The sequence below is a fragment of the Lepus europaeus genome, chromosome 3 (genome assembly GCF_033115175.1).
Source record: "Lepus europaeus isolate LE1 chromosome 3, mLepTim1.pri, whole genome shotgun sequence".
Classification (NCBI taxonomy): domain Eukaryota; kingdom Metazoa; phylum Chordata; class Mammalia; order Lagomorpha; family Leporidae; genus Lepus; species Lepus europaeus.
The window spans coordinates 24,694,064-24,714,819 of record NC_084829.1 but is presented as its reverse complement, the minus strand read 5'-3'; positions in this window follow the sequence as shown (position 1 = coordinate 24,714,819).

Genomic DNA, 20,756 nt, shown 5'->3' with positions numbered 1-20,756 from the left:
GGCCAGTCCTTTTCTTCCAGAAGTCTCTTAGAAGAATGTGTTTCCTTGGTATGATTTTAAAAGAAAAGATTTACGTTACAGTTTTAACTTAAGGTCGTTTCCATTTGATTAGTATTCAAGGCAGTACTCCCTAGAGTTGAGTGCCAGAAGTCTAGTTAACAACCAGAACTTGTGTTACAGCAAAACCAAAGACTCACTTTCCTATACTGGTGTTGATGGCTTTTTATTGAGTGTTGTATGTTTCTAAAGTGACACCTGAGTATGAAGGCTTACAACTGACTTACAATTCAAATTTAATTTTCTAATGATTCAGTTTTGAAGCAATCAAAGGATCACTTTAAAACATTTTGGGTTTGTGGTTTTTAATTTTCTTAATCCTGTCCTAGAATGTCAACATTATTTCATTTTCAAAATGTGTTTATTGTTTGTTAAACTTAAATTTGCATTCCCAAAGAAATATTGAATGAACCATTTTCTAAAGCAGTGATTTTAATCAGTACCCTCACCAGCGAGCTCAGTGCAATGTAAATTATGAATCTAGTGAATCTGGAGGAGAATGATAATTAAGTTTTACTGTAATTCAATTATTTTCATTTACTAGATAATATATCTGGTTTTTCCTTGGATCCTAAAGGTAATGTTCAAATGTACATCATGAGAAAGAAAGAAAATTATTTCTTCAAATAATTTGTTAATAGCAATTACGTTTTATTTGTATATTTTTATATAAATAATGTTTGAGAACAATTCCTGTGAGATGAATGGAACAGATATTAGATCCGTTCCATAGGAAAATACAAGCAACGGTTTAGTGTTCATCCTATCGATGAATGTTAGCCAGAAAAGGAGTTCACACCTCCTTGGAAGTGCACCCATAATCTTTCACCATGAAAGCAATCATTCCAAACCTTCCTTTACCTCCAAATCTGAGTACCAAGAGAACTATGCCCCCCTCCATTATCTTCCTCCATGAAGGTGTATATAAGAAAACAGTTTATTATTTCAAATCATCATTTAGAGTCTGTGTTCCTAATTTAGAGTAGACATTCCTAGGACACATAGGCCACCCCTGAGGTCACTGCCATCGCTCTGGGGTTCAGCAAGAGAAAGGCAGGATGGAGGGATATTCATTAAAGAACAAGGCCACATGCATTTGACTTGTTAACATTGGAACCACATTTAAAAATGATGCATGAGGGTATTTCAAAAAGTTCATGGAAAATGGAATTAAATGTTTATTTTTATGCAAAACAACTTTGAAATACTGCTTAGTTTTTCATAATATTCATTCTCCATGAACTTTCTGTTTTGTTTTGTTTATTTTATTTTTATTTTTATTTTTGAGAAACAGAGAGCTGCCATCTTGTGATTGACTTGCTAAATGTCCACAGAGCCAGGGCTGGGCTGAGGCTGCAATCCAGGTCTCCCACAGGGATGGCAGGAATCTAATCACTGAGTCATCACTGCTGCCTCCCAGGGCGCATCGATAGGGATCCGGAAGCTGAAGTCCAGTGCTGTGATTCAGGATTTCGACATACAAACCTCTAGTGTAAACACCCATTCCTCCATGAACTTTTTGAAGATCACTCATACACTGGGATTTCAAATGTTTGTACCAAAATAAATGTATCTTTTAATTCCATTTTCCATGAACTTTTTGAAGTGCGTTCATACTGTATTTACTCCAGTGCCAAAATTTTTGCCTCTCCCTCACAAATACAATGTGTATTATTATTATCACAGATGCCTTTTTTTGTTTACTATCAAGACACCAAGTGATTGCTAACTCATATCCAAGCCCTTTTCTAATAACATTACCAACTTCTTGAATGTGTATTTGTGGCCTATCATTAAAAAAGTCAACTGATTGTTGTCTCAAAAGCCAGAAATGGGGCTCTAAATAATGAATTTCTGATGTGTGTAAAGAAGTAGTGCTTTGAATTGATTCCATTTTATGCTTTTAGGATTTGCAGTGTTAGTGTCATATTTCTGTTTTGATTTTTTAATATATTAGATCTGGAATTCAGCTCTTAATGAAAAGAAAATTAGTCTTTCAAACGTTAGATATTTTTCTACTCGTTCCTTATTAGCTTGGCATGATTCAGATATGTAAATTTTGTTTTGGGGGAGTAGATGAGTGGTTAACATTAACAACATGGGACACTTTGAAGTAAGATGAACTTGAAGGCTTCGTGGAGGAAATTGTGAGATTTCTGATTATCAGTCAGCCTGGACTTAATGTTTTGAAGCCAAGCCAACTTAACTAAAAGCAAGCAAGTCCAATACCTCTGCATGGTGTGCCCTGATTCCAGACTGATCCAGGGACTTTGGCACCAGAAGAACACATGAATGGGGCATGCTGAGAGAGGCTGGAAACGCTGGTGTCACCCCGGGCACAGAACAACTGTGCACTGACCTCTGCCAATCAATGTGGTGTGGATTTAGGGACAGACACCCAATGTGCAATTAGTAGGCTTCAGTTCCAGGCTTGGTTCTGTTCCTACTGAAGGTGGGACAAGCCAAGTGCAGCACAGTGTCATGTCAGCTGTGTCCCAGGTTAGGCTCTGGAGGAGTGAATGAAATCCAAAATGTCAAAATGCTTCTAAGAATTGTGTATTAGGAGGGTGAGAGAAGAAGGGACAACTGTGCCACGTGTGCTTGTGGCTGTGAGTGTGGGGGTTGAGTTTTCAGATAGACAAGGTTCTGAAAAGATAAGGCTGGAGGGACTGGTTATGAAATACATCTCAAGGGGCTGGCACTGTGGCATAGCAGGTAGTCATTGCCTGCAGTGCAGGCATCCCATATGGGTGCTGGTTTGAGTCCCAGCTGCTCCACTTCTGACCCAGCTCTCTACTATGGTCTGGGAAAGGAGTGGAGGATGGCCCAGGTCCTTGGGCCCCTGTATCCATGTGGGAGACCTGGAAGAAGCCCCAGGCTCCTGGTTTCGGATAGGCCCAGCTCTGGCTGTTGCGGCCAACTGGGGCATGAACCAGCAGGTGGAAGACTCTCTCTCTGCTTCTGCTTCTCTCTCTGTGTAACTCTGACTTTCAAATAAATAAATAAATATTTTTTTAAAAAAGAAATATATTTCAAGTTTGTGACTGTTTGTTGAGAGAGGTATGATCTACTCCCCTCAGTGAATGTATTCTTTGTAGTTTTTAAGTAAAAATTCTTGTATTCCATCTTTTTACAAAGAAATATTTCACAAAATAATTAGTTATCTGACTTTATGCTTAGTGAAAATGAGGGATATGTGAGAGAAAAATACCAAATGTGTATCAACATACTGATTTATGGGGGAAGGGGAGGGCTTACTATACAAACTTGCATGCCTATATGATGGCTTAGGATGGAAAATGCTTTCAAACCTATTGTCTTTTGCTCTTCATGCTACTAGGAAATAGACATTGTTATGTTTATTACTAGTAGATAGTAGTAGATATTATTGTTGCACACACCTTCCATTTATAGATGGGACATAAGACTTGGTCTGGGTGAACCAGTACAAGGTGGTATGGCAGGTGGGTGGTACAAGTGAGAATCAGTCTTCCCAGGTTAAAAACCAAAGTGTTGGGGCTGGCACTGTGGTGTATCAGGTAAAGCTGCTGCCTGTAGTGCCGGCATTCCATATGGGTGCTGGTTCAAGTCCCGGCTGAGCCACTTCCAATCCAGCTCTCTGCTATGGCCTGGGAAAGCAGTAGAAGATGGCCCAAGTCCTTGGGCTCCTGCACCCGGGTGGAATACCCAGAAGAAATTCCTGGCTCCTGACTTCGGATTGGCAAAGCCAGGGCCATTGTGGTCATCTGGGGAGTGAACCAGTGGATGGAAGACTCTCTCTCTTTTTCTCTCTTCTCTTTCTCTGCCTTTGCCTCTCTCCAACTCTGCCTTTCAAATAAATAAAAAACAAAACAAACAAACAAACAAAAACACCTAAGGTGTTGGATTGCTTTATGGCCCGCTCTGGGACTCAGGTCTCCTAAACTCAGTGGGTGTTGTCAGCATTCATTTTATTCTCATAGCTTCCATGAGGTCCCTCCATCTTCATACCTACAAGGGCTCTTCGTCTTTCTCAAAATTTAATTTCTTTGACTTCCTCTTCTGATGCATCTTTCTCATTTCCGTTATTTTACATTTTAAAATGGCCATGTAAGCAAGTTGATGCTTGTCATTTTCAAAGGGAAATAGAACTTAAAAAATTCTGTAAAGGCAAATAATTTGCAGATGATTATCTTGAGAACATCAGAAACTTGTAGAAAGCTTAAAAGCAATCTCTCATTTCCTACAGAAAACTACTGATTGAAAGTTGTGACTGAGCCTTCTACATATGGCCAAGGTGTCCACAGCAACCCTGCTTCTGGCTGTATCCCTGGACAGTCCAGATGGTCTTGACATGGGACAGATTTTTCCAAATGGGCTTAGAAAATGTGATCTCATTTTTGTAAACAAACCTGTTTAGGTTTGAAGGTTGGATGGAATCTTCTGTTGGATTCAATCACTGGCTTAAAACACAGGTTGATGTTGCCACTCACATTAGCCCAATAAAGCACATGGATTTGAGTCCATCAGTTGCTGCTTACTGGAGGCCTGCAACAAAAGTCAAGGTCATGCTCTCTTCCCGAGCATCCCCCAGTGCAGGGATGCTTCAAATGATGATTTAAACTAGACTTACCATCCTTCTCAATAGAGATGAAGACTGGAGGGAGATGTGAGATTTTCCCTAGTCCTCTGTGACCTTGGACAAGTTACAATTTCTCCTGTATCCTTATCTAGAAATTTAGGAAGTCATTGTTTTTTAAAACAAATGTAATGTGACTAAGATGGAAAAAATGTCTGGCTCCCACTTGGTGTCCTATGTACATAAGAGTAGTTAGCAAATGGGATATTCTCCTTACTAAACAAGAAACTGGAAATACTCAGAAGAAGCTAAATTATGGATAATTCTGGGAGCATGTGAAATATATTACTAATTCTCTTAAAATGAGAAAATTCAAATGGCAACAGTGGAACTTCATGGTTTAGCTACTGCTGTTGGAGGCTGAAAAGACCTATGATAAAAGTTGCTTGGAGAATTCCCAAGGACATATTCCTTCTAATATTAGAAGATAGTAAAAATTTCAGTACCTCAGTATTCTTATCTGAAGCACATCAAGGTCTACTCTGAGGGTGTCAATTTAAGTCACTTGTTATTCATTGATTTTTCTCTACATTTCCAGTATACATCCCATAGTCTGTGAATTGGATTAAATTTAGAGTCCACTTGTATATATGTTAATGATAGTATATAGGGTACTGTAGATACACACATCCCATTCCCTATGCATAACATAGGGTAATATATACATATGTGTGTGTGTGTGTGTGTAGTATATGTGTGAATGAGTAGGCTATAGGTAGTAGATAGATGGAAAGGCAATCTACTTGGACACAAAGAATTTTTTATTAAAGCTTTAAATAATGTATTTTATTTTCTGAAGTAGAATGCAAAACTGCTTTTGAATTTCAAAAACAGTGAATTAAGAAATAAAAATTCACAAAATGATTTTTAAACATTTTGAGGGGGCAGTGTTTGGCACCAGCACCCTGTATTGGAGTTCCTGGGTTTGAATCCTGGCTCTGCTTCTGATTTTGAGTCTCTGCTAGTGCATGCCATCAGCAGGTGATGGCTCAAGTATCTGGCTCCCTGTCAACCACCTAGAAGACCTGGATTGAGTTCTCAGTTCCTGGCTTCAGCCCTGGCTATTGTTGGAGTGAACCAGCTGGTGGAAGAATCTCTGTTTCTCTGATTTTCAAAAAATTAAAATTAAAAAAAATTTTGAACTAAAATGCACTTACTTTTCCATGCATTATTTGAAACCCATAATAAGCTGTTTGAGTTGTTTGCTCCCATCTGTGGCTAAATGTTCATACCTAGGTTTGTAACATTTGAGCAAGGTTAAGGGTCACACTAAACCCATTTCTAGGATTTCCATCTGACCTCACAAGTGTTCTGCAACCATGAAAGCAAAATGAAGACTTCAAAACAATCTTCAGACATAATTTCTGTTAACTATTTTAATGAAAAAAATGTGTGGAATACATCTTACAGTGGGTATGATGGAAAAAATGGAAATGATTGTGTTATTTTCCCATTCCGTATCTACTGGGTATTTCTCACACATTTCCACATAAATAGCCTTAGCTGATAGACTTGAATTTACTGCTGGAGGCAGTAGAAGATGACCTGGAAGCATTGTCTCAAGCAACTACTGCCAGCATGCACACAGACCAACACCTGGCAAAGGGCTTGTAGGAAGATTTTTTTTTTCCCTTGGTGAGAACAGGACAAAGAGAATTCGGGGTGGTGGGGCGAGAAGAGGGTGGAGGGCAGCAACTACCCCTGCTGCCCCTGGTAAGAGGGAAGGGGGGGGGATATATTACCGATTTGTTTATTAATAATCTGAAATATTAATAAGCTGTGTGGGCTCTTGCCACATATTCAGAGAAGAATTCTGAATACTGGCACAAATAGACCAGGCAGCATGATAAGTTTTTAAGCTTTTTATTCAGTGAGAGAAATGCATAGGTGAGGGCTCTATCTAAAAGAGAAAGGGAAATCTGGATTCAAACAGAGCAGAGACTAGGCCAGGAGCCAGCCACGTGGAGGAAGCATGCATGCCCAAAGGCCACGCGCCCTGAGGCATGGGGCAACAAGGGGATCAAAGGCAGGGAGGGAAAAAACAGCAAAGGGAAAAAAGGGCCAGGCCCACCATGTTTAGGCCTTTAATCCATTTCCAAAAGGGAGTGGTTAATTAGTCTGTTTGGCAGGTGGGTGCACAGGTGTGCTCAGGTAGGGGCTTGAGATCACACAGGGGGCGTGGTGTGATCCAGCTCACAAACGTAATTGAATTTTATCCTATATGCCTGCCTACAACAGATGGAGTGAGGCAACGGCTGTGTCCCTAAGAACTTGACATCTCCTTTTTTATTTTTTAATTTTGTTTTTATAATTCATTTAAAAGCTGTAATTTCTATATTATTTTGATTTCATTTGAAAGAGAACATTTTAAATTCCTGAAAAGTAGTTTCTTAAAGATGCTTCTTTATCTTGTATCTGCCGGTGATTCCAGTGTACTCTTGTGGTGCACAGACACTTGTATGAGAAGTGATGATTTGGGGTAGGTATGGTGACCCAGTGGGTTAAGTTGCTGTTTAGGAAGCCAGAATCCTGTATTAGGGTGCTGTTTTAAGCCCTGCCTGCTCCACTTCTGATCCAGCCTTTTGGTAATGCATGTACGAGGCAGCAGATAATGGTTCAAGTAGTTCAGTTCCTGCCACCCGTGTGGGAGCTATCAATGGAGTTTCTGGCTCTGTTAGGTAGGAGGTCAGAAATTCGTCTATGGTGTGTGAGAGGGGCCTGAGGAAACTTGCATCTACACAAACTCACTTTGGAAGCAGTCCAGCATCTACACTTCAAAATCCTGCCCAGACCCTGATAACCTTCTAGGTGGTCCCAGCCCTTCCCCCAAGGAAAGCTCGAAGGAAAATTCTCTCTTCAGGACCTGGCCTGGTAACACTGAGCAATAAAACTTTACGTTCTTCCTCCAGGGCAGGCACCCTAGGCCCAGCACCAGGTGGGCTCCCCAGCCTAATTACAAACCGGGGAAGGAATTTTCTAATTTACACTCAGCAAACCCTTTGTCCTGGAGGAGAAAGGGGAGGAGGTAAAGAGAAATGGCAGGAACGAACTGGACTCTTCCCTTATAAGCCTTGGGCTGAACAAAGACTGCAGGCACTTAGCTCTCTCAGCTCTCTGCTGAGCTGCCTGCCTGTCCTGCCAGGTGTATCGTCTCCATTTAATCATGTAACCTTGCTTTCCCCGTCTCAGTGACTGGGCACTCTCTCTCCCCCTTCTGACTGACAGATGCCCTGTTCCCAATAAAACCTTGCTACTTTGCTCTCTCTCTCACACCTGAATTCTTTCTTACGTGAAGACAAGAACCCCATGGCTTCTTTCCAGTGAGAGCTCCTGGTTTCCACCTGGCCAACCCTGGAACCCTGGCTGTTGCAGGCATTTGGCGAGTGAACCGGCAGATGGAAATCTCTCTCTCTCTCTCTCTCTCTCTCTCTCTCTTGCTCTCTCTGTCATTCGGACTTTTAAATCAATCAATCTTAAATAACAGAAAAGCAGGGGCCTATAGCTAAACTCAGCTGAAGAAAACAAGTCTATTGATTACCATTCTAACCACTAAGCACTGATCTGTACCTTCTTTGTACAAACAATTGTGTGGTAATTGGTTGCCTCAAGCAGCTTTGCCTGGTCTAGGAAATAAGAACACATTGGTGCACAGAAGATGAATAACACTGTTAGGCCATGCCTGGAAGATGCCAGGGGCCGTGAGAATGCATAGGAGGAAGGACAAGGTTGAAACTTCCTGATTAGGAATTCATGGTGGTTTGGCACTGGGTCATGTCCCTATAGACTGATAGGAATATGATCAGCAAGGGCCTTACAGACACCTTGCATGGTGAGAGCAAGGTGATTTGGAAAGTCATGCAATTTAGCTGAAATGAATAGAAACAGATCACTTGTCACACAGAGGAGAGTGAGGAAAGGATGAAGAGAAAGAAGGCCACGAGTGCCAGGCTCCTGCCCTCGTTCTGTGCTGGGAGCCATTGCAGGGTTCTGAGCTTGAAGGGTGACATGGGCAAAGCTGCATTTTAGCAGGTTCATCTGACAGCAGTATGTCTGCTGAACTGTGTATGTGTATGTGGGGGGGGGGGTAGGGGAGTGCTACAAGTAGCAGGACCAGAGTACTACTTCCATAGTGCAAGCATCATTTCATGAGGACTTGGTCCAGAGTGGTGTCTGCAGGGAATGGGAAAAAAACAAAAGAAGCAAATGAGAGAGATGTTACATACAACAAAGAAAACACAACAAAACCGTGGCATTTTGGCATTTGGGGAACTATGTCTTCTACAGAATAGTGCCTTTTAAAAATTTTCCATTATGGGAGCCGGCGCCATGGCTCACTTGGTTAATCCTCTGCCTTGTGGTGCCGGCATACCATATGGGCGCCAGGTTCTAGTCCCGGTTGCTCCTCTTCCAGTCCAGCTCTGTGCTGTGGCCCAGGAAGGCAGTGGAGGATGGCCCAAGTCCTTGGGCTCTGCACCCATGTGGGAGACCAGGAGGAAGCACCTGGATCCTGGCTTCAGATCAGTGCAGCGCGCCAGCCATAGTGGCCATTTGGGGAGTGAACCAATGGAAGGAAGACCTTTCTCTCTGTCTCTCTTTCTCTCTAACTCTATCTGTCAAATTAAAAAAAAAAAAAATTCCATTATGATGTTGTTTTCTTACTTGAACATGTTACTGAACTGAAACAACCTTTACACAATTGCTATCAATCTTTACCCAGAGGCTGCTTAGAATAGGTTTTGTTAACGTGAGGGTTACTCACAGGACTCACCCTGAAATCATTTTTGGAACAAGGCAGGGAATAAATAAAATTACTCATAGGGCATGATGAAGGAGCAGCCAGATTGAAAGCATAAAAGTGAGTGGGAGCTGCAGTTCTACTTGGTTTTAGAAGTTCAGCTGATTCCTATGAAAGTAGGGGGCAGAGGAGAATTTCCTGCGTTCATGAATTAATTCATGTTCAAGAAGTGGGTTCGACCCAACTACCCTCTCCCTTTTAGGGAAAAGCCAGGAACACTGAATACTAGCTTGACAAAGGCCGGAAATGGAGTTCTGAAACCGCTCTGAGGAAGTTAATTGACCATGTTGTTTTCATTTACTTGGAAAGGAATTCCCTTTGAAAGTGTGTGAGGTGTGTCTTTTCCCTTAAGGCCACCCTGCGGGCTGTAAGATGAACTGATGTCATCTGACTTCCACACTTCCTCCTTGAATGCAAAGAACCAGGGTTTGCAGGAATACAGCTTAACTCAACCATTCTGTAATTGATGATGAGTTCATCTTTATTGGAATATTCTTTTGCCCTAGGCCATGGAAACCATTTGCACATCTGACAGAGTAGCTGTTGGAGCCCTGCTTAATGTGGTTGAACACAGAAAACAGGGATGAGAGGAGAGGAACGCTGTGTTCTGGCCAAATTGGCCTTCTGTTAATCAATATCCATTATTTTAGGAGAGAAGAAAAAAGGAAAGCTGCATTTAAGCATCAGAGACCAGCATGGCTTTCACTGTAACAAATAGTGTAAAACAATGTTGAGTCTCTCCAGGGTTATTGTTTTATTTATTCTTTGTAAGATTTATTTATTTATTTGAAAGTCAAAGTTACAGTGAGAAAAAGTCAGAGTTTCAGAGACAATGTGCGTGCACAAAAAGAGAGAGAGAGAGAGAGCACTTCCATCTGCTGGTTCACTTCCTGGGGGTCCCAATGGCCAGGGCTCTTCCAGGCTAAAGCCAGGAGCCAGAAGCTTCATCTGGGTCTCCCACATGAGTGGCAAGAGCCCAAACACTTGGGCTATCCTCCATTGCTTTTCCCAGGCCATTATCAGTGAGTTTGATTGGAAGTGGAGGAGTGGGGACATGAATAGGCACCCATATGGGATGCTGGTGTTGCAGGTGACGACTTTACCACTCAGCTGCAACACCAGCTCTCCCCAGGGTTGTTGTGTGCAGACCAGCTCATGCTCAGGAAAGCAGAGTAAAACTGGGAGAAATGCTTAGGCAGTTTCCCTAGGCTGTCCCATAGGTACTGACAATGCAAATACTCCTCTGACAACTCTGGCAACATGTTTGTTGTACTGAGAAGGTGAACATTCTAGAACTGAGTGACATAAAGTCTTTTCTAATTTTAATTTTTATTAATTTTTCTCCCCCTGCTTTTTTCTTTTTAAAAGTTTATTTATTTATTTTCATCTATTTGAAAGGTACAGCAAGAGAGAAAGAGATCTTCCATCTACAGTTCACCCCCCAAATACCAGCAATAACCAGGCAGAAGCCAGCATTCCAGAACTTTAGCTGGGTCTCCCACATGGGTGGCAGGGGTCAAGTTCTTATGGCCTCACCTGCTGCCTACCTAGAAGCATTAGCAGGATGGATTGGAAGAGGAGCAGCCAGGATTTGAACTACACTCTGATGTGGAATGTGGGGTTCCAATGGTGGTTTAATTGCTGTGGCACAACACCTATACACCCACATTTAATTGCTTCTTTTTTTTTTAATTTTATTTAGTGAATATAAATAATTGCTTCTTTTTTAACCTGTCCGCAGCTCAACAAGGCTAATACAATATGTCAGAGTATGGGGAAGAATCACACTGAATCGTGATAGCCTTTTCAGTATAATTTATTATTCAATATTCAATACCACAATACATATATTCAATGCACACATCTAAAGGTCAATACCACTCAATATGTCATTAGTCCACAAGTAATAACGCACATCTAGGAGTAAGGCCACTTCTAGAAATATCCAGCAATAGTAATAAGTATAACACATACAAAACATAAAAAGCATAATCAATCTAAACACTCATGGCTAAGGATGTAATATGAATGCTGCCTTCTCAAGGTTCATATATTGGCCACGCCAATGTTTATCATCAACCTATCTATCTATAAAATTTATTTATTTGAAAAGCAGAGTGACAGAAAGGGAAGAAACAGAGATAGATAAAGAGAGAGAGAGAGAGAGAGAGAGATCTTTCATCTCCTGGTTCCCTCCTCAAATGGCCACAATGGCCCTGGCCAAAGGCAGGAGCCAGGAACTCCATCTGGGTCTTCCATGTGGATGGCAGCGGTCCAAGTACTTGGACATTCTTACATGTGAATACTTCCCACTACCTTCTTTTTTATCATTTCATATTAAAATTAGTTAAGAGTTTAGACCCTGGCCTTCCTACTTCTTGTATAGTGGTTATTCCAAGGGATTCTATGAGTAGGAAGACGTGTTCTGTGATGAGCTGGAGGTCCGTGTAGAAAGGGTAGTTGGCAATGCTTAAGAGGAACACTTTTCTTTAAATTCTTGTGGCTAGGTATTTCTGAATAGTGTTGAAATTAGAAAGAAGCATTTTGTTGGCTTTTTAGTAAAAGGAGAAATTTTATTTTACTTTGCAAATTTTGGATTTAAAAGTGTTTTCAGGGGCCGGAAATGTGGTTATAGCAAGTAAAACCATCACCTGGAATGCCAGCATCACATATGAGTGCCATTTCCTGTCCTGGACGCTCGACTTTGGATCTGACTCCCTGCTAATGGCCTGGGAAAAGAAGCAGAGGATGGCCCTAGAGTTTGGGTCCTTGTCACCAATGTGGGAGACCCAGATGAAGTTCCTGGCTCCTGGTTTCAGGCTGGCTCAGTGCTGGCTGTTGTGGCTACCTAGGGAAGTGAATCAGTGGATGGAAGAGTCTCTGTCTCTGTCTCTCTCTCTGTAACCCTGAATTCCATAATAAATAAATAAATCTTTTTAAAAAGTGTTTTCATGAATTAATAAGTTGGTCTTTCCTTCTGACCTCTCAAACTGCCAGCTGCCCTGGATGCTTTTGCTTGTTCCTTCATGCTTATATCCCAATCGGTCAAAATAGTATCTTTGGGAGGTTTTTCTCTAAATCAGTTAGCAAGCGTTTACCTGTTTCTAAGCAAAACTCATAGGACCTCCTGTCCAATTTTGGCGATCAGAGCTGCGTGGCTGCTAGCAAGCTTGCCTCTATTTTGATCCATGGTGTGTATGACACTATATTTTTTGGCTGCTCCAAAGCAGACAGCCAATTAGATCCAAATGTGTCAGACAGACTTGGAGAGGGGACTGGTGGCCAAGTTTCCATTAGCGGTTACTACAGATCTCAGCCTGCAGCATTCTGTTCACTTAGAAATAGAATCCTGTTCTCATCTTTAATCTTTGAGTTGAGAATGAAGGTGGAGGAGGGCAGAACCCAATTAAGCCTCCTTGTATTTCTCAACTATTAACTTTTGTTTCCCCTCTGACACAGGAAAGACTCAGCATATTGAGGAGGTGGTGACCCTCTTGTTCAGATGGGGACACATTTTTCACTTTCTCAGGATGAAGGGAGAAGGAAAGAGAGCCACAATTACTGAATAGCAGCTTTGTACCTGCAACTGTGTTAGATGCTTTCAACGTGCCTTGTCCCATTCATAGACAAACTCTAGAAAACAGGGGATATTTAGTGTAAGGTTGAAGACACCGCAGTTCCGAGGAGGAAAAATACATCATACTATTTTGTTCACATCATACATGGCAAAATAAGTTCAAGCAGGCATCTGTTGGAGTCAGCAGCCAACGTTATTTCTACTCCCCTGTGCAAAAGGAAGTGATTGTGGTGCACAACAGAGTGAGCAATTGTGATTATGGTGTTAATCCCTCCCGTACCAGAAAGTTGTATGAAAACCTGAAGTGCACAATGGAAATGAGAATCAAACTAGTCTGCACACATTAACATTTAGACTAGAAACTTACCTGTGACTCACTGAAGGCCAACATAGAAAAAATAACACCAAAGACCTGACTTGTAGATTTCAACTTTTGCATTAATACTTAGAAGTGGACTGATGTTTATTTTTTCTTTCTTAGTCCTGGGCTGTAGGTTTCTTGATATCAGAGCCTACTTCTGAGAATCAAATTGTGCTAAAGGAAAGCAAACGTCTCTTCTTCGTCACAAGTCAGTGTCTGCTCTTGGTTTCCATCAACACCAGTGGGGATGGTTTATTGCCATCTTTCTTTTTTTCTTTTAAAATATTTATTTATTTATTTATTTGAAATGTGGGGTTACAGAGAAAGAGAGAGGCCTTCTATCTGCTGGTTCATTCCACAAATGGCTGTGAACTTCAGGGTTGGGCCAGGCTGCAACCAGGAGCCTGGAGCTCCATCAGGGTCTCCCAGGTGGGTGGCAAGGACCCAATTATATGCCAGTGCTTTCCCAGGCACATTAGCAGGCAGCTGGACTGGAAGCAGACCAGCTGGTGCTCAAATATGAGATGCTGGAATCACAGGCAGCAGCTTAAGCAACCGTGCCACAACCCAGCCCCTACCTTTGCCTTTCAGGGAGGTTTGTTGTAACCAGAAGTTTTAGTTGTGATGAACAGCCTGGGGTAGAGGTTGGTAAACTTTCTGTGAATTGCCAGTTAGTAAATTCTTTTTTTTTTTTTAAGATTTATTTATTTATTTGAAAGGCAGAGTTACAGAGAGGCAGAGGCAGAGAGAGAGAGAGAGAGAGAGAGAGAACCAAATGGCTGCAACAACCAGAGCTGGGCTCTAATCCAAAGCCAGGAGCTTCCTCTGGGTCTCCCACATGGGTGCAGGGGCCCACACACTTGGGCCATCTTCCACTGCTTTCCCAGGCCATAGCAGAGATCTGGTTCCGAAGGTAAAATGGCTGGCTTTACCTGCTACACCACAGCACCGGCCCCCAAGATAGTAAGTATTTTGAACTTTGTGGGCTACTGAACTTTGCTGTTGTAGTGTGAAGGCAGGCATAGGCAGTATGTAAATAAATGAGTGCAGTTGTACCCAATAAAACTTTATTTACAAGAACAAGGGGCAGGCCAGATTTGGCCTGTGTGCTGTAGTTTGCCAAACTTTGGCCTAGATGATGTCTCAGATTTTTTCTATGCATATGACACTCATTGATAAACACATACTAAGTGTACAATACATTTTAAAAAATGACTGGATGCATGTATGAAGGAACGGCAAAATAATGCCCAAGCTATCAACTGTGTTATAAATTAAGAAAGGAGTCCATAGGAATAGATCCACTTTATAGATAGAAGACTAAAACATGACAAACCATGGCCCTAAGAATTTACAGGCAAATTTTCATGTAGGATTCAAGCTGCCAGATTCTATTCTGTGCTGCATTTACTGAGCTTTCATGGTTCATGCAAGTTTATACAATTTTAGCAATTATTCTAAGGAAAGCTTCTTCTTTCAAAGAAAATAATATTGATTTCTGATGCACCAGATAAGGTTCTCTGTGTTGCAAGAAATACAAAACCCAATTCAAACAGGCCTTAATGATACAGGAAATTTGTTGGAAATTATGAAAAAGTCTGGATACAGAGTAAGGTCCAGGCAAGCATGACTGTCACTCAGAGTTAGCAACAATCCAAGTGCCCTTTACCTCCTTGTTTTTTGTTTTTGTTTTTGACAGGCAGAGTGGACAGTGAGAGAGAGAGAGAGAGACAGAGAGAAAGGTCTTCCTTCCACTGGTTCACCCCCCAAATGGCCGCTACGGCCAGTGCACTGCCCGATCTGAAGCCAGGAGCCAGGTGCTTCCTCCTGGTCTCCCATGCGGGTGCAGGGCCCAAGCACTTGGGCCATCCTCCACTGCCTTCCAGGGTCACAGCAGAGAGCTGGACTGGAAGAGGGGCAACCGGGACAGAATCCGGCGCCCCAACCGGGACTAGAACCCTGGGTGCTGGCGCTGCAGGCGGAGGATTAGCCTAGTGAGCCGCGGCGCCGGCCTTTACCTCCCTGTTTTGCCTGTGCATTGTCAGACCCCACCTTAAGGTTTTCTTGTTTGGGGTTGGTGAATCTGGGGAACACAAACTCCTCCTTTAACTTCTGCTGAATTTGGCCAGTTAAAGCAATGGAGCACAGATAAAAGTTGGGGGTAGGATGGAGTTCTGTAAGTCAGTGGAGTATTTGCCAGTCTTGGAAACTGGGAACAAACCTGAGAGCAGGTACACTCTGGAGAGAGGAACATCTTTAGAGGTGGGAAGAGCCTAGCAGATGGACAGTTAGGGAAGGACCATGTGCCGAAGCCAGCTGAGGGTTATCAGCTTTTCTCTCTAAGATGAACAGAAAAATTGCTGAAAATTCTGAACAAGCAAGGATGGACTTAAGTGTTAGAAAAATTATCCTAACAACTTTGTGGAAAGAGATTCATAGAGAAAAGCAACGGACCTGGTACAGTTATCCGAATGTGGCATGGTGACAGCAGGTGTGGAGAAGAGCAGAGTCAATGAGAGAGAAAGAGAGAGAGAGAGAGAGAGAGAGAGAGAGAGAGAGAGAGAACTCACTGGGTGTGGGGTAAGTGAAGCAGCCAGGATGGCTTCTGGGCTTGGCAGCTGGGTGTCTGGAGAGACCATCAACCATGAAGGTTAAACAAACACATTCTTTGCCTTTGCTTTTGAGGGCACTCACATGGCAGTCTGGGGGATTCTTGTTATTTTTGGATGTGGATGAGGAGAACCCAAATAAAGGTGACTGCTCCCCAGATGGTATCCTCCTTGCTCAAGCCAGGATGGTGTCTACAAAGAGGTCTGTTAGTGGTTTACACTGTGGTCTGGTGGTTTCTGAGGAGGGAAGAACCCTGGCCAGACTGAATTCAGAGGCAGCCACAAAGCCCCTGGGCTACACAACCTTTTCAAATACCACTGTGGAGGGCACTGTCTTCCCTGCCTCATCTCCTTGGGCTTCTCTCTTTAAGGGAACATACTCTAAATGTCAGAGTCACTGTCAGCCCTGAAGGGGAGCATTGCCTCTGTTTTGCTTTTGTGAAGATCCTGGCAGGGGAAGTCACCATATGCAAATGCCTGGAGGTGTCCTGGCTGTAGTGAGGGCCCAGAGCGCTGTGTCCATCTGTGAGTTAGCCAAGCCCACAAAGAGCATTTGCCAAAAGCTGCCCAGGGAAGAAAGAATTGGAAGGAGCCTCACCATTGTTCAGGCCGTGGGAACATATGTCAGCAACATTGTTCCAGCCACTGCAAAAAGGCTCCCAGGCTGCTTCCCCAGGCAGCATCGTGCATGAAATTGGTGGCTACAGCAGCTGCTGGTCCAGCCTGCATGTGACCATGGGAAGAGTGCATGAATGCTCAGAGATAGCAGCCTGGCAGTGACAGCATTGTGGGTGCTCCGTCCCCTCCACAGCATCTCCGTGGCCTCCAAAGGCCTGAATGGGAAGAACTGTGGTGGGAGGCAAATGGAACATATGATTTAATAAAGAGAGGTGCTTTAGTTAGAAAATGCTTAGGGATTATGTTAAAAAGCATTTTAAATTGAAATGCAGTGTCCTTCTTAAAGATCCAGGGAGTCTATGAAAGCACAAGCCTGACTGAGTTGCATTTTGGGTAAAGCCAGTCCCCAAGTCATAGCTGAATAGGTTAGTACAGCTTTAGGAAAACGGGTAGATATGTGTCGTGAGTGCTTTCTGTCATGCAGCTCAAATAACCCTGCAGCTCATGGTGAAGATTCACTGTGGGCCAGGCATTGTATGGATGAAGGCCAGAGAGAGTATTAGCCAACAAGACACGGTCCGTGCTGTCCAGGTGCCTATGGTCGTGGCCGCAGAAGGAATGGGCATCTTTCAATAACCTGGACACACACCTGACTGTAGTAAGTGCTCTCGGGCAGATATAAGGAAGATAGCAATTTAGGCACAAGTATCCTGACCAGGGATGGTTTCAAGATAGAACTGACCTGGAGAGAGCCAGCAGGAAGACAGGGATGGTGAGAGATAAAGGAGGAATCAGTGTTGTGTGAGGGACTGTCCCACACGAACTGTCAGGGAGGTGACCCAGCAGACAGCCGCCTAGAACTAGTCTGCTTCCCTCAGGGTGCTGGAATGTGGGCTGGGATTTAGTAGACAAGTTTAACACCTGGCTGAATCTAAGCAGGTTGAACCAACCTGGCTGCTTCTCACCAGGGGTGAAAACAGGAATCCACAGAATCAGACAAAACACAAAGGCCTCTGACCTTTCATAGTTAAATGTCTAAGCCAGGAAAGGAAAGGAGCGGAGTTTTTTCCTGGTCTGTTTCTTTAGTTAATATTTATTGAGCCCCTCCTGGGCTCCTTGGAAACCCCCGATCACAAGGAATGTGCAGTCAGATGGAGGAGATACAGAAGATGTTTTTATTGCTTAAAATATAAAACTGGTGTTTTCCAGAGGCCCTTAAGGTATTGAAGTAATTCGTCAATTAAAGTGTTTCTCTGAGGTCTCCATTCTGTACAAGCTAAAGAACAGGCTTTTATGAGCCCTTGTTTGATATGCTTTTTGGAGACATGCATTTCTGAAAACTTGAGTATATTATACACTCATTCGGACTGAATGACTGCCTCTGGAGATGATGGAGTTGGAGCCTTAGTAATCAGAGTCAATAAAGCCCATCCGAAGAAAAGGGAGGAGATGCAGAGGTAATCCTACAAGCCCTACAGAAGGGTAGGATGGAGTGTGAATGGGGGAGGAAGTTACATTTATTGAATGAACTTATCTATCAGGCATGAGACTTTATAGGTATTTTAATATTTAAAAAATTTTAATATTTTAATCTTCAAGACATCTTGAATGAGATTGGTTGTACCTCTATATAATGATAAAGAAATTGATACTCAGAGAGACTGAGCAGTGATGCAGCCACGGTTCAGAGGCTGCAGTCCTGGGCTTATGCCACCTGCTGTGCAGCTCCTGGAGAGGACTTCTGTATCAGAAAACAAACAATGCTGTTCTTTCATGGAGCTAATACCAGGAAAGGGGAAAGTGCAAACAGTGTTAACCCCCCAGTAACCTTGCTGCTGCTAGGGCAAAACTTTTCAAATAAGCTTTATAGGAAGACCCAGTACAGATTTATATGTGTATAAAATTCCAAAGTTTCATGGAACAATTCTTAGATTTACTAAGTGGGACTTCTGCTGAAGTCCTTAGACTTCTTGTGAAGTAATACGCTTATTAAATTGAAAAACACTACTGATCCTGGTCCCCCAAATTGGGGGTGGCCTGCATTATGAAAGCACTCTTAGGGTCTAATAAACTGAAGATTTATTTGGAGTTTTGGAGAAAAGAATCTGAACACCTCTTTTGCTTATACTCCCAGTGTCACCCTCTTATGACTCCTCTCCCCCAATAAAGGCCATTTGGTTCTATTGTCCATAAAAAAAAAAAAAAAGGGTAAAACTAGAGGATCTCCAAGATCACTCTACTTGTAAGTAGGGATGCATCCTATATTAGATCCTGTATCTTGCACCCTCCCATGGACCAAGAACAGCAATCTAGCTCTAATCAATAGGGAGTTTTGAATATGAAGGAGCTGATCATGTCAGCTTTGTAAAAATCTTCCTGTTGTCTATGTCCAGTGGAGAGGTTCCCTCTTAGGGTTCATGTGTGTGAGTCATTGGAGCTCTTACAGCAGCCCTCTTTTACTTCAATTGTGGAAATTTTTGCTAGAGTTGGTGGTCCCTTGTGCCATCTGTGTGATGTTCATGGGGATTGGAAGGAGGTGAGTTTGATGAGCTGAACTTTACACTGAGAGGCTCCTATCTGAATATCACACCACCCAGACTTGTGGGAAGGAACCTGCAGGAACACCTGTTGAAGTATTTCATGTACTATGGAGTATTAGACAGAATAATGAGCAACTTGCTATGAATTGTGGTGCTGGGTAAGAGAAAGCTGTTTCTTCTGATTGCACAAGATGGCAGACCTTTCTTCCACACAAGCTGGCACTGTAACAAATTGTTGCTGTTTACCTGACCCATAAATGAAATAGTTTCTGACTTCCTATTGTGTGCAAATATTGTGCCAGGCTTTCCTAGATGCTGGCAACAAAGGAGATCTGCTCTGAGTGCTTTAAGTAATTGTAATTGATTTTCAGGGAGACTAGAAACAAAAGTGAAAAGTCTATGATGGTGTGTGATTCAGTGCTAAATGGAGGATTGCAGATCACGAGAGAAAACCTAAATGGTTCCACTGGTGAGAGGTCCTAAGACCCACCCCACGGTCAGTGAAGGGATTTCTGGATTAAAAATTTGAGAAAGGAATGAGGATCTAGCATAGATGGTTTATCTGGAAAACTACTCAGTAACAATCAACTCTTGGAATTTATTTAAACTTCTTCATGGTGCTGATTAAACTCAGGGCTCAAGATATCTTGGACACTATAGCACCCACTAAAGGGATTGGTAAAGAACTTAACTGAAGGACCGTGGCTTGTCTGTCTTGGTGTCTTTACCAGCTCAGGCTGCCATGACAATAGAGTTAAAACAATAGAAGTTTTATTTCTTTCAGTTCTGAAAGCTGGAAAGTCCAAGGTCAAGGGGTCAGCATTGTAGGCTTTATTCTGCTTTTCATGGATGGCAGCAGCTGACCTCTCACTGTGTGCTCACATGACCTCTTTGAGAGAGAGAGCTCTGGTTTCACCTCCTTTTCATCAGACGTATCCTACGCATAGGACCTCATTTAAAACTCCAAAAGAACTCTATCTCCAAATACCATCACATTGGGAGCCAGAGCTTCAAAAAAGGAATTTTTGGAGGACACAAACATTCATTCCACAGAAGTTGGTATGCTCAAGTTCTATGATGAGAAGGAAAAAGGAACAAGCATACCGGAGCAGCCACTTCCTCAGCCTGCTTTGAATTTTTCTGTAGAGAGAATGCATTCTAGAAAAGTCTACCCCGTCATTTCACCTGTTCAGTTCCTATACAGAGAGGCAGAGAGAGAGAGAGAGAGAGAGAGAGGTCTTCCATCTGCTGGTTCACTTCCCAGATGGCCACAATGGCCGGAACTATGCCTGGAGCAGCCAGGACATGAACCAGCGCCCATATGGGATGCTGGCACTACAGGCGGTGGCTTTATTCGCTACTTACTGGCCCCCAAAGTCATATTGATTTCAGTATCTTCACAATATTTGAAATTGAGGCTCTGAATGTTACATTGGAAGGTGTTGTAGTGTCATCCATCAACTTAGGCATCAGTTTTTGTGTTGAGGCCTCTTTAATTCATGCATTTGAGAAATGTATACTCTGTTATCAGAATCATACAACTTAATAATCAATTTCCATAACTTCTTTAACCATCTAATT